Below are 15,007 nucleotides of genomic sequence, written 5' to 3'. Positions count from 1 at the left end.
TACTGACTGTATCTCTACTGATGTTAATCCAACTCCCTCACACTGTCACTCAGTAACCCCTCTCCCTCAGCACCCTGTGTTACTGACTGTATCTGTACTGATGTTAATCCTACTCCCTCACACTGTCACTTAGTAACCCTCTCCCCCAGCACCCTGTGTTACTGACTGTATCTCTACTGATGTTAATCCAGCTCCCTCACACTGTCACTCAGTAACCCCTCTCCCCCCAGCACCCTGTGTTACTGACTGTATCTGTACTGATGTTCATCCAACTCCCTCACACTGTCACACATTAACCCCTCTACCAACACCCTGTGTTACTGACTGTATCTGTACTGATGTTAATCCTACTCCCTCACACTGTCACTTAGTAACCCTCTCCCCCAGCACCCTGTGTTACTGACTGTATCTCTACTGATGTTAATCCAGCTCCCTCACACTGTCACTCAGTAACCCCTCTCCCCCCAGCACCCTGTGTTACTGACTGTATCTGTACTGATGTTCATCCAACTCCCTCACACTGTCACACATTAACCCCTCTACCAACACCCTGTGTTACTGACTGTATCTGTACTGATGTTAATCCAGCTCCCTCACACTGTCACTCAGTAACCCCTCTACCAGCACCCTGTGTTACTGTCTGTATCTGTACTGATGTTAATCGAGCTCCCACACACTGTCACTCAGTAACCCCTCTCCCCAGCACCCCGTGTTAGTGACTGTATCTCTACTGATGTTAATCCAGCTCCCTCACTCAGTAACCTCTCTCCTTGAGGAGTGCCCCCGGTGAATGAGAAGTTCCCCCTGTCAATGACGAGTACCCCGTGTCAATGAGGAGTGCATCCTGTCAATGACGAGAGCCCCCCCATCAATGACGAGTACCCCCTGTCAATTAGGAAAGACCCCTGCCAATTAGTTGTACCCCCTGTCGATTAGGAGTGCCCCATGTCAACTGGCGGTAACCCTTTTCAATTAGGATTGCCCCTTGTCAATTTGGTGCTCCCCCATCAGATAACAGTGCTCCGTGTCAATTAGGAGTGGCCCCTGCCAATTAGGAGTGGCCCCTGCCAATTAGGAGTGCCTCCTATCAAGGACGAATGCCCCCTGTCAATGAGGCGTGCCCCGTGTCAATGAGGAGTGCCCCCTGTCAATGAGGAGTGCCCTCTATTAGAATTGCCCCCTGTCAATTAGGAATCTCCCCTGTCAATTAGGAGTGCCCCTTTAGAATTAGGAGAGCCCCTTGTCAATTAGGTGCTCCACCTGGAAATTAGGAGTGGCTCCTGTCAAATAGCAGTGACCCCTGTCAATTAATAGTGCCCCCCCCCCATTAATGAGTAGTGTCCCGTGTCAATTTGGAGTGCCCCCTTTCAATGAGCAGTCCCCTATCAATGAGGAGCTCTCCTTGTCAATTAGGAGTGCCCCTTTCAGTTAGGAGTGCCCCTTGTCCGTTTGGTGCTTCCACTGGCAATTAGGAGTGGCCCTTGTCAATTGGAGTGCCCCCTGTCAATAGGAGTGTCCCCTTTCAATTCGAGTGCCCCTTTTCAATTCGAGTGCCCCCTGTCATTTCGAGTGCCCCTGTTAATTAGAAGTGCCCCCTGTCAATAAGGAGTGCCCCATGTCAAGTAGGAGTGCCCCACGTCAATTAGGAGTGCCCCATGTCAATGAGGAGTGCGCCCTATCAATTAGGAGCGCCCCCTGTTAATTAGGAGTGCCCCTGTCAATGAGTAGTGTCCCCCGAGAGTTTGGAGTGCCCTCTGTGAATTCGGAGTACCCCCTTTCAATTAGAAGTGCCCCTTGTCAAGGAGGAGCTCCCCCGACAGTTCGGAGTGCCCCCTGTCAATTAGGAGTGCCCCCGACCAATTAGGAGTGACCCCTGCCAATTAGGAGTGACCCTGAAATTTAGGAGTGCACCCTGTCATTGAGGATTGCCCCCTGTCAATGAGGGGCGCCCCCTGTCAATGAGGATTGCCCCCTGTCAATGAGAAGTGCCCCCTGTCAATGAAGACAGCCCCTTGTCAATTCGGAGTGCCACCTGTCAATAAGGAGTCACCCCTCTTAATTAGGAGTGCCCCCTGTCAATTCGGAGTACCCCCAATCAATCAGGAGTGTCCCTTGTCAATTAGGATCTCCCCCCTGTCAGTTAGTAGTGCCCCTTGTCAACTAGGAGTGCCCTCTTCCCATTAGGAGTGACCCCTGCCAATTAGGAGTGCCCCCTTTCAATTAGGAGTGCCCCTTTACAATTAGGAGCTCCCTCTGTCAGTTAGGAGTGCCCCCTGTCAATTTGGAGTTCCCCCTGTCAATTTGGAGTGCCCCCTGACAATCTGGAGTACCCCCTGTCAATTAGGAGTGCCCCCGGTTAATTAGGAGTACCCCCTGCCAATTAGGACTGCTCGCTGCCGATTAGGAGTGGCCCCTGCCAATTAGGATTGCCCCCTGTCAATTCGGAGTCTCCTATGTCAATTAGAGTCCCCTCTGGAAATTGGAGTGCACTCTGTCAATTAAGAGTGCCCGCTGTCAATTGCAGTGCCCCCTGTCAATTGGAGTGCAACCTGTCAATTAAGAATGCCTCCTGTTAATTTGAGTGTCCCCAGTCAATTCGAAGAGACCCATGTCAGACATGCGTGCCCCCTGTCAATGAGGAGTGTTCCCAGTCAATGAGAATTGTCCCACTGTCAATTAGGAGTGCCTCCTGTCAGTGAGGAGTGCCCCCTGTCACTTAGGAGTGCCCCCTGTCAATTAGGAGCCTCCTGTGAATGAGGAGGTCCCCTTGTCAATGACCAGTGCCCTCCCATCAAGAAGGAGTGCCCCCTTTCAATATGGAATGCCCGCTGTCAATAAGGGGTGCCACTGTCAATACGGAGTGCCCCCCGTCAATGAGGAATGCCCCAAAATAATTAGGAGTGCCCCATGTTCATGAGAAGTGCCCCCTGTCAGTGAGTAGTGTCCCCCGACAATTAGGAGTGCCCCTGTTAATTAGGAGTGCCCCCACTGAATTTGGAGGCCCCTGTCAATGAGGAGTTCCCCTTGTCAATGAGGAGTGCCCCCCCCCCCCGTCAATGAGGAGTGCCCCACCGTCACTGAGGAGTGAGCCACCGTCAACGAGGAGAGCCCACTCTCAATGAGGAGGGACCCCTGTCACCGAGGAGTGACCCCTGTCAATTAAGAATGTTCCCTGTCGGTTAAGGGTGCCCCCCTCACAATGAGGAGTGTCCACTGTCAATTAGGAGTGCTCCATTTCAATTAGGAGTGCCCCCTGTCAATGAGGATTACCCCCTGTCAATGAGGATTGCCCCCGTCAATGAGGAGTGCCCCATGTCAATAAGTGCCCCCTGTCACCTAGCGGTGACCCCTGTCAATTCGGAGTCCCCCCATGTCAATTGGGAGTGCCCCCTGTCAATGAGGAATGCTGCCTGTCAATGAAGAGTGCACTTGTCAATGAGGTGTGCCCCCTGTAAATTAGCAATGCCCCCTGTCAATTGGAGTTCCCCTGTCAATTGGAGTGCCCCCTGTCGATTAGGAGTGTCCCGTGTCAATTAGGAGTGCCCCCTTTCAATTAGTAGTGTCCCTTGTCAATTAGGATCACCCCCTGTCAGTTAGGAGTGCACTCTAACCATTAGGAGTGACCCCTGCCAATTAGGAGTGCCCCCATGTCAATGAGGAGTGCCCGCTGTCAATGAGGAGTGCCCCCTGTCAATTAGGATTGCCGCCTGTCAATTATGAGTCTGCCATGTCAATAAGGAGTGCCCACTTTTAATTAGGAGTGCCCCTTTCCAATTAGGAGCTCCTCCTGTCAGTTAGGAGTGCCGCCCTGTCAATTTGGAGATCCCCCCGTCAATTTGGAGTGCCCGGTGGCAATCTGGAGTACCCCCTGTCAATTAGTAGTGACCCCTGTCACTTTGGAGTGCCCCCTGCCAGTTACGAGTTCTCTCTGCCAATTAGGAGTGCCCCCTGCCAATTAGGATTGCCCCCTGGTAATGAGGAGTCTCCCATGTCAATCCGAGCCCCTTCTGGACATTGGAGTGCACTCTGTCAATAAAGAGTGCCCCCTGTTAATTGGAGTGCCTTCTGTCAATTGCAGTGCCACCTGTCAATTAAGCGTGCCCCCTGTTAATTGGAGTGCCCTCTGTCAATTGCACTGCCCCCTGCCAAGTGGTGTGCCACCTGTCAATTAAGTGTGCCCCCAGTAAATTGGAGTGCCCCCAATCAATTAGAAGAGCCCCCTGTCAAAAATGCGTGCCCCCTGTCAATGACGAGTGCTCCCTGACAATGAGGGTTGTCCCACTGTCAATTAGGAGTGCCTCCTGTCAATTAGGAGGTCCCCTTGTCAATGAGGAGTGCCCTCCCGTCAATAAGGAGTGCCCCCTGTCGGTAAGGAGTGACCCCTGTCATTAAGGTGTGACACTGTCAATATGGAGTGCCACCTGTCAATGAGGAATGCCCCAAATCATTTAGGAGTGCCCCATGTCAAGTAGGAGTCCCCCATGCTAATCAGGAGTTCCCCTGTCAATGAGGAGTGCCCCCTGTCATTGAGTAGTGTCCCCCGACAATTAGGAGTGCCCCCTGTCAATTCGGAGGCCCCTGTCAATGAGGAGATCCCCTAGTCAATGAGGAGTGCCCCCTGTCAGTTCGGAGTGCGCCCCCTCCCGTTAATGAGGAGTGCCCCACCGTCAATGAGGAGTGCCCCCTCTCAATGAGGAGGGACCCCTGTCACCTAGGAGTGACCCCGTCAGTTAGGATGCCCGCTGTCAGTAAAGGGTGCCCCCCTGACAATGAGGAGTGCCCACTGTCAATTAGGAGTGGTCCCTATCAATTAGGAGTGCCCCCTGTCAATAAGGAGGCCCCTGTCAATAAGGAGTGCTCCCTATCAATTAGGAGTACCCCCTGTCAATAAGGAGGCCCCTGTCAATGAGGAGTGCCCCCCAGAAATGCGGAGTGTCCCCTATCAATGAGTAGTGCCCTCTGTGAATTAGGAGTGCCCCCTGTCAATTAGGCGTCTCACCTGTCAATTTGGAGTGCCCCGTTTCAACTTGGAGTGCCCCTTGTCAACTAGGAGCTCCCCCCGTCAAAGAGTAGTGGCCCCGGTCACTTAGCAGATATCCCTTTCAATCAGTAGTGCTCCCGATCAATGAGTAGCTTCCCGTGTCAATTAGGAGTCCCTCCTGTGAATTACGAGTGCCCCTTGTCAATCAGGAGTACCCCCTGTGAACGGGGATTGCCCCCTGTCAATGAGGAGTGCCCCCAGTCAATTAGGAGTGCCCCATGTCAATTAGGAGTGCCCCCTGTCAATGAGGATTGCCTCCTGTCAATTAGGAGTGCCCCCTGTGAATGAGGAATGCCCCCTGTCAATGAGGAATGCGCCATGTCAATTAGGAGTGCCCCATTTCAATTAGGAGTGCCCCCTGTCAATGAGGAGTGTCCCCTGTCAATCCGAAGTGCCCCCTGTCACCTAGCGGTGACCCCTGTCAATTGGGAGTGCCCCCAGTAAATGAGGAGTGCCCTTGTAAATGAGGAATGCTGCCTGACAATGAAGAGTACACTTGTCAATTCGGAATGCCCCCTGTCAATTAGCAGTGCCCCCTATCAATTGGAGTGCCCCCTGACGAATAGGAGTACCCCGTGTCAATTAGGAGCCCCCCTGTTAGTTAGGAGTGCTCCGTGTCAATTAGGACTGCCCCCTTCCTATCTGGAGTGCCCCCTGTCAATTAGCATTGCAGCCTGTCAATTATGGCCCTCCCATGTCAATAAGGAGTGCCCCCTTTCAATTAAGAGTGCCCCTTTTCAATTAGGAGCTCTCCCTTTCAGTTAGGAGTGCCAGCCTGTCAATCTGGAGTTCCCGCTGTTAATTTGGAAAGCCCCCTGACAATCTGGTCTAACCCCTGTCAATTAGAAATGCCCCTGTCAATTAGGAGTGCCCCCTGCCAATTAGGAGTGCTCGCTGCCAATTAGGAGTGCCCCCTGCCAATTAGGAGTGCCCCCTGTCAATTAGGCGTTCCCCATGTCAATTGGAGTCCCCCCTCCCCCGGAAATTGTAGTGGACTCTGTCAATTAGATTGCACTCTGTTATTCGCAGTGCCCCCTGTAAATTGGAGTGCCCCCTGTAAATTAGATTTTCCATCTGTCGAAAATGCGTGCCCCCTGTCAACAATGCGTGCCCCCCTATCAAAAAGGAGCGCCCACTGGCCATTAGGAGTGCCTCTTGACAGTTAGGAGTGCCTCCTGACAGCTAGGAGTGCCCCCTGTCAATTAGGAGTGACCCCTGTCAATTAGGAGTGCCCCCGTCAATGAGGAGTGCCCCCTGACAATGACGAGTGCACCCTGTGAATGACGAGTGCCTCCTGCCAATGACGAGTGCCCCCTGACAATGAGGGGTTCCCCCCCCTCACTGAGGAGTGCCCCCTGTCATGGAGGAGTGCCATTGTCAATGAGGAGTGCCCCCTGTCAATTAGGAGTGCCCCCTTTTAATTAGGAGTGCCCCTCGTCAATTTGGAGCTCCCCCTGTCAGTTAGGAGTGCCCCCTGTCAATTAGGAGTGCCCCTACATAGAACAGTACAGCACAGAACAGGCCCTTCGCCCCACGATGTTGTGCCGAGCTTTATCTGAAACCAAGGTCAAGCTATCCCACTCCCTATCATCCTGGTGTGCTCCATGTGCCTATCCAATAACCGCTTAAATGTTCGTAACGTTTCTGACTCCACTATCACTGCAGGCAGTCCATTCCACACCCCAACCACTCTCTGCGTAAAGAACCTACCTCTGATATCCTTCCTGTATCTCCCACCACGAACCCTATAGTTATGCCCCCTTGTAATAGCTCCATCCACCCGAGGAAATAGTCTTTGAACGTTCAGTCTATCTATCCCCTTCATCATTTTATAAACCTCTATTAAGTCTCCCCTCTGCCTCCTCCGCTCCAGAGAGAACAGACCTAGCTCCCTCAACCTTTCCTCATAAGACCTACCCTCCAAACCAGGCAGCATCCTGGTAAATCTCCTCTGCACTCTTTCCAGCGCTTCCACATCCTTCTTATAGTGAGGTGACCAGAACTGCACACAATATTCCAAATGTGGTCTCACCAAGGTCCTGTACAGTTGCAGCATAACCCCACGGCTCTAAAACTCCAACCCCCTGTTAATAAACGCTAACACACTATAGACCTTCCTCACAGCTCTATCCACTTGAGTGGCAACCTTTAGAGATCTGTGGATATGAACCCCAAGATCTCTCTGTTCCTCCACAGTCTTCAGAACCCTACCTTTGACCCTGTAATCCACATTTAAATTAGTCCTACCAAAATGAATCACCTCACATTTATCAGGGTTAAACTCCATTTGCCATTTTTCAGCCCAGCTTTGCATCCTATCTATGTCTCTTTGCAGCCTACAACAGCCCTCCACCTCATCCACTACTCCACCAATCTTGGTGTCATCAGCAAATTTACTGCTCCACACTTCCGCCCCCTCCTGCAGGTCATTAATAAAAGTCACAAAGAGCAGAGGACCAAGCACTGATCCCTGTGGCACTCCGCTAGCAACCTGCCTGCAATCCGAAAATTTTCCATCGACCATCACCCTCTGTCTTCGATCAGACAGCCAGTTACCTATCCAATCGGCCAACTTCTCCTCTATCCCACACCTCCTCACTTTCATCATAAGCCGACCATGGGTTACCTTATCAAACGCCTTACTTAAATCCATGTATATGACATCAACTGCCCTACCTTCATCAATACACTTAGTTACCTCGTCAAAAAATTCTACCAAATTTGTGAGGCACGACTTGCCCTTCACGAATCCGTGCTGACTATCCCTCTGTCAATTCGGAGTGCCCCTTATCTCAATTAGCAGTCCCCCTTTCAATTAGGAGTGCCCCTGCCACGTTGAAGTGCTCACTATCTCAATTAGGTGTGCCCCCTGTCAGTTAGCATTGTGCCATATCTCAATTAGGAGCGCTCCCTGTCAATTAGGAGCGCTCCCTGTCAATTAGGAGCTCCCCTGTCGATTAAGAGTGCCCGTGTCAATTAGGAGTGCCCACCATCTCAATTAGGAATGTCCCTGTCAACTAGGACTCCCCTGTGTCAATTAGCAGTGCCCCCATCAATTAGGAGTATCCCCTGTCAATTTGGAGTGCCCCCTGTCAATTAGGAGTGTCCTCTGTCAATTGGGAGTGCGCCCTTCCAATGGGGATTGCCTCTTATGTCAATTAGCAGTGTCCCCTGTCAAGTGGAGTGTCCCTGCCAACTAGGAGTGCCCGCTGTGTCAATTAGGAGTACCCGCTCTCAATTTGAAGTGCCCGCTATCTCAATTAGTAGTGCCCCCATTCAATGTGCAGTGGCCCCAGTCAATTAGGAGTGCTCCCTGTCGATTAGGAGCGCTCCCTGTCGATTAGGAGTGGCCTCGGGCCACTGTCTGTGCAGAGTCTGCACGTTCTCCCTGTGTCTGCGTGGGTTTCCTCCGGGTGCTCTGATTTCCTCCCACAGTGCGAAAGACGTGCTGGTTAGGTGCACTGGCCTTGCAAAATGCTCCCTCAGTGTCACCTGAACAGGTGCCGGAGTGTGGCGCCGAGGGGATTTTCACATCAACTTCATTGCAATGTTGATGTAAGCCTGGTTGTGACTAATAAATAAGCTTTACTGTAAACTATACTGATTGTGATTGTTTCCTTTCACACGGCCATTTTGCCCTTTCAGATTCCAAAACCAATGCCTTTTGAGTACTTAATGTGCAGTGGCTCCCTCCATGCTGACGCAGGCGGAGGCCATTCGGTCTGTGCCACCATGCCACACTGGAGGAAAATAAATGCGAAGCACGTTGGCCTCGGATTTTTAATGAATATCTCTCCTCGGTGTTTCCTGAAATAAAGAAAATAAGTGGTGATGTCTTGGGCCACATGCTTATTACTAGGGAGGAGGTATTGGCAGGCTTAAAGCACATTAAGGTGGAGAAATTCCCTGGGTCTGGTCAAGTGCATCCTCAGTTCATGCGGGAATCAAGGGAAGATATCGTCGCGGCCCTCGCTGGGATATTTGGTCCGTCTCTTTCCACTGGCAAGGTTCCGGATGGCTGGAGGGTGATTAATGCCATTCTGTTGTTTCCGAAGGGTAGCAAAGACAAAGCCAACGAATTACAGGCCGCTGAGCCTTATATCAGCAGTGGGTAAGTTACTGGAGGTGATTCTGAGGGACAGGATCTACCAACATTTGGGTAGTCAATTTCTGAATATTGAGGGTTATTTATCAGTGTCACAAGTAGGCTTACAAAGAACAAGAACAAAGAACAAAGAACATTACAGCACAGGAACAGGCCCTTCGGCCCTCCAAGCCCATGCCGCTCCCTGGTCCAAACGAGACCATTCTTTTGTATCCCTCCATTCCCACTCCGTTCATATGGCTGTCCAGATAAGTCATAAACGTTCCCAGTGTGTCCGCCGCCACCACCTTCCCTGGCAGCGCATTCCAGGCCCCCACCACCCTCTGTGTAAAATATCTCCTGCTGATACCTGTGTTAAACCTCCCCCCACCCCCTTCAGTTTGAACCTATGACCCCTCGTGAACGTCACCACCGATCTGGGGAAAAGCTTCCCACCGTTCACCCTATCGATGCTCTTCATAATTTTATACACCTCTACTAAGTCTCCCCTCATCCTCCGTCTTTCCAGGGAGAACAAGCCCAGTTTACCCAATCTCTGCTCAGAACCCCCAAAGCCCCTCCATACCAGGCAACATCCTGGTAAGCCTCCTCTCTACTCTCTCCAAAGCCTCCACGTCCTTCTGGTAGTGTGGCGACCAGAACTGGACGCAGTATTCCAAATGCGGCCGAACAAACGTTCTATACATCTGCAACATCAGACCCCAACTTTTATACTCTGTGCCCCGTCCTATAAAGGCAAGCATGCCATATGCCTTCTTCACCACCTTCTCCACCTGTGACGTCACCTTCAAGGATCTGTGGACTTGCACACCCAGGTCCCTCTCCGTATCTACAACCTTTATGGTTCTGCCATTTATCGTATAGCTCCTCCCTACATAATTCTACCAAAATGCACCACTTCGCATTAATCAGCATTGAACTCCTTCTGCCATTTCTTTGCCCAAATTTCCAGCCTATCTGTATCCTTCTGCAGCTTCTGACAATGCTCCTCACTATCTGCAAATCCTGCCAATTTTGTGTCGTCCGCCAACTTACTGATCACCCCAGTTACACCTTCTTCCAGATCGTTTATATATTACATTATAACTGCAATTACTGTTAATTACCTTAACACTGCAATTAAGTTAAAGAGAAAATCCCCACTTTGCCACATTCCGGCGCCTGAGGGAGAATTTTGCGTGGATAGTGCACCGAACCAGCACCTCTTTCGGACTGTGGGAGGAAACCGGAGCGTCCAGATAAAACCCACGGAGACACGGGGGGAACATGCAACCCTCACACAAAAAGTGACCTGAGCTGGGAATTGAACACGGGTCCCTGGCACTGTGAGGCAGCATTGCTAACCACTGTGCCACCATGCCGCCATAGGGATTAGGGATAGTCAACATGGCTTTGTGAGTGCGAAGTCATGTCTGATGAGTCTTGTAGAATTATTCCAAGAGGTAACCAAGGGGATGGATGAGGGCAGTAGATGATGTCTTCATGCACTTGAGCAAGATATTTTTCCAGGTTCCACACGGCAGGCTATTCTGGAAGGTGAGGTCACATGGGATCCAGGGAGAACTAACAAGTTGGATACAAAATTGGCTTGATGGTAGGAAGCAGAATGTGATGGTCGAAGGTTGTTTCTCAGCTCGGACGCCTGTGGATTGTGGTGTGCCTCAGCGGTCAGTGTTGGGACCCTTGATATTAGTTATTTATAGAAAATGATTTGGATGTGAATGTACAAGGCATGGTTAGTAAGTTTACAGATGATACTTAATTAGGAGGTATCGTTGATTGCGAAGAATGTTATCAAAATTACAGGGGGACCTTGATCAGAGAGGGAACTGGGCTGAGGATTGGCAAATGGGTTTCAATGCATATTATAATGAGGTGTTGCATTTTGGAAAGTCAAAACAGGATAGGTGGGGCCATGGGGAGTGTTGAGGAAGAGAGGGACCGAGGAGAACAAGTATGGAGTTCGTTGAAGGCGACGTCAGAGGTATACAGAGTGGTGAAGAAGGCGTTTAGCACACTGGCCTTTATCAGTCAGGACATTGAGTATAGGAGTTGTGACATTATGTTATAGTTGGATAAGTCGTTGGTGAGGCCGCACTTGGAGTATTGCGTACAGGGTTGGTCACCCTGTCATAGGGAAAACATTGATAAAATGAGAAGAGTGCAAAGAAGGTTTACAGGGATGTTGCCAGGACTAGTGGGTGTGAGTTACAGGGAGAGGTTTGCCAAGCGAGAGATTTATTCCTTGGAATGTAGGAGAAAATGGGGTGACTATCTTGAGGTGTATAAAATCACGAGGGGCTTACAAAGGATGACCGCACATTGTCTTTTTCCCAAGGGAGGGGAATTGAAAAATAAACGGTATTGGGTTAATGTGAGAGGGGAAAGATTTCAAAGGGCCCGAAGGGCAACTTCTTCACACAGAGGGTGGTGCGGAGATGGAATGCGCTGCCATAAAAACTGGTTGCGACATGTTCAATAGCAACATTTAAAAAGCATTTGGATAAGTACATGGATGGGAAAGGATGAGAGGGATATGGGCCAAACACGGGCAATTGGATCTAGTTGGGAGGTCACCATGTTCGGCATGGATCTGTTGGGCTGAAGGGCCTGTTTCCGTGCTGTATTGCTTTATGACTCTTACAAATTTCTATTTGTAGGCATGTTAGTTGGAAGCAGTATTTTGTACAAGTACTTTTTGAAATGGAATGTTGTTAAGAATTGACAAATGCAAGATGAAGAAAATGCAATTGGGATGAGATTAATTTTAAAAAGTAATGGGATCAAAGGGAAACATGAGATTTTTTTATTAGTTGGAATGGGCGTCACTGGCTGGCCAGCATTTATTGCCCATCTCCAGTTGTTATTAGAGGACAGTTGAGAATCAACAACCTTGCTGTGGCTCTGGAGTCACATGTCGGCCAGGCCGGGTAAGGACGGCTTATTTCCTTCCCGAAAGGACATTTGTGAACCAGATGGGTTTTTCCAACAATTGGCAATGATTTCATGGTCGTCTGTAGATTCTGATTTCCAGATACTGTTTATTGAATATAAATTGCCCCAGCTGACATGATGGGAGTCGAACCGCGTCCCCAGAGCAATTGCTGAGTTGCTGGATTAATAGAATCATAGAGTCATCAAATCCTACATTGTAGAAGGAGGCCATTCGGCCCATCGAGTCTGCACCGACCACAATCCCACCCATGCACTATCCCCATAACCCATGCATTTACCCCAGCTGGTCCCCCTGACACTGAGCAGAAATTTAGTATGGCCAATCCACCTGTCCCATACGTCTTTGGAGTGTGTGAGGAAACCAGAGCAACCCGAGGAAACCCATGCAGATACGGGGAGAACGTGCAGACTCCGCACAGACAGTGACCCAAGCTGGGAATTGAACCCGGCTCCCTGGTGCTATGAGGCATCAGTGCTTAGTACTGAGTCACCATGCCGCCCATGAATAGTCTTACGATCGTACCACTGGGCAATCAGAAACAACTGATAAGTGCCTGAAGGGGTATTTTTGAAATGTGAATGAGTCGAGTAGCAGAAAAAAACCAGTGTTTACCTCAGTGGCCAGGTGGGAACAATGGCCTATTGAAGACGCGACTACAAGTGGAGGGATAAGGGACCAATTTGCGTCTCTGCGCCAAGAAGCTGGTCCACTGGGTGCGTAATATCAAAGGGAAACAAATACATGCGCACAGCAAGATAACTGGAGAAGAGTAGGGGGAAGCAACTACAACCATAGCCACGCACCGTTGTAGAAGGATCGCTTGTGGGCAGAATAATGGCACAGCAGTTAGTATTGCTGCCTCACAGCTCCAGGCACCCAGGTTTTGATTCCTGGTTTGAGTCACTGACTGTGTGGACTCAGCAAGTTCTGATATTTCCCTGTGGATGGTGAAGAACTGAGTGATTGAAGTCAGCACACAGATATATCCACATGGATAGAGAGAAGGGAAAAATCTATATGCAGCAAACACATGTCTCTGGTGGATGGAGAGGTCCTGTTAGACTGCATTCGGAGCAAAGGACCTGAGGAAGGAAAGATACTGAGCCGGTACAGTCAGTGCACACATATCTCGCTGTAAATGGTGGAATCAATTGAGAGATTACAAAAAGTTAGCAGCAATCCCTTTGTGAATGGATTTGATTTGATTTATTATTGTCACATGTATTGGTATACAGTGAAAAGTATTGTTCTTGTGCACTATACAGAGAAAGCATACCGTTCATAGAGAATGGACGCAGAGAGTGCGGAATGTGGTGTTACTGTCAAAGCTAGAGTATCGAGGAAAGAAACAAAGAAAAACTACAGCACAAAACAGGCCCTTCGGCCCCACAGGTTGTGCCGAACATAGGCCTACCTATAACCCTCCATCCTAGGAAGATCAACTTAATCTCTAGCAGGTCTATTCAAAATTCTGACAGCAGCAGGGATGAAGCTGTTCTTGAGTCGATTGGTGTGTGACGTCAGACTTTTGTATATTTTTCCCGACGGAAGAAAGTTGAAGAGAGAATCTCCGGGATGCGTGGGGTCCTTGATTATGAAGCTGGAAGAGAGTCTGTCTGTGTTGCCTGGTGTCCTTGATTATGCTGCCTGATTTTAAGAAGAACAAAGAACAAAGAACAATGCAGCACTGCAACAGGCCCTTCGGCTTTCCAAGCCCGTGCCGCTCACTGGTCCAAACTAGACCATTATTTGGTATCCCTCCATTCCCACTCCGTTCATATGATTATCTAGATAAGTCTTAAACGTTCCCAGTGTGTCCGCCTCCACCACCTTGCCTGGCAGCGCATTCCAGGCCCGCACCACCCTCTGTGTAAAATATGTCCTTCTGATATCTGTGTTAAACCTCCCCCCCTTCACCTTGAACCTATTATCCCTCGTGAACGTCACCACTGACCTGGGGAAAAGCTTCCCACCGTTCACCCTATCTCTGCCTTTCATAATTTTATACACCACTATTAACTCTCCCCTCATCCTTCGTCTTTCCAGGGAGAACAACCCCAGTTTCCCCAATCTCTCCTCATAACTAAGCCCCTCCATACCAGGCAACATCCTGGTAAGGCTCCTCTGTACTCTCTCCAAAGCCTCCACGTCCTTCCGGTAGTGTGGCGACTGAGATAGAGTCAATGGACGGGAGGCTGGTTTGCGTAATGGACTGGATTTTGTTCACGATGGTTTGTAGTTTCTTGCGGTCTTGGGCAGAGCAGGAGTCATACCAAGCTGTGATACAACCAGAAATAATTATTTCTACGGTACAACTGTAAAAGTTGGTGACAGTTGTATCGGACATGCGAAATTTCCTTCGACTGCAAGGAAAGGAGTCCTGAGGAGGAGTGTGATGGGTTCAATCAGTGAACATGTACATCCCTGAGAGACATTGGCTTAAAAATCCTGCAACCTGAGTGCTGATATCTGTCGACAGCAATGATCAATATATCTTCCCTTAATCTGTGTCTTTGAAGTGAAATGTAATTGAAACATCATGTGTTCAAGGTTTACAAATTGATTTTCTCGTGAATTTAATTCTCTATTTTGATATTGCATCATTAAATCCTCAGTGCAAACACTATACTGCGCTCTGAGAGACTAAATTGGTTGGGATTATATTCACTGGAGTTGAACATCGGGATTGGAATATTCGGCTGCAATTGTATAGGGCACTGATGAGGCCACACCTGGAGTATTGTGTACAGTTTTGGTGTCCTTATCTGAGGAAGAATGTTCTTGCTATAGAAGGAGAACAGTGAAGATTTTCCAGGCTGATTCCTGGGATGGCAGGTCTTTCACATGAGGAGAGACTAAATCGCTTAGGATTATATTCACTGGAGTTTAGAAGAGTGAGAGGGGA

The sequence above is a fragment of the Mustelus asterias genome, unplaced genomic scaffold, assembly GCF_964213995.1.
Source record: "Mustelus asterias unplaced genomic scaffold, sMusAst1.hap1.1 HAP1_SCAFFOLD_36, whole genome shotgun sequence".
NCBI lineage: Eukaryota > Metazoa > Chordata > Chondrichthyes > Carcharhiniformes > Triakidae > Mustelus > Mustelus asterias.
This window is presented reverse-complemented; position numbering follows the sequence as displayed.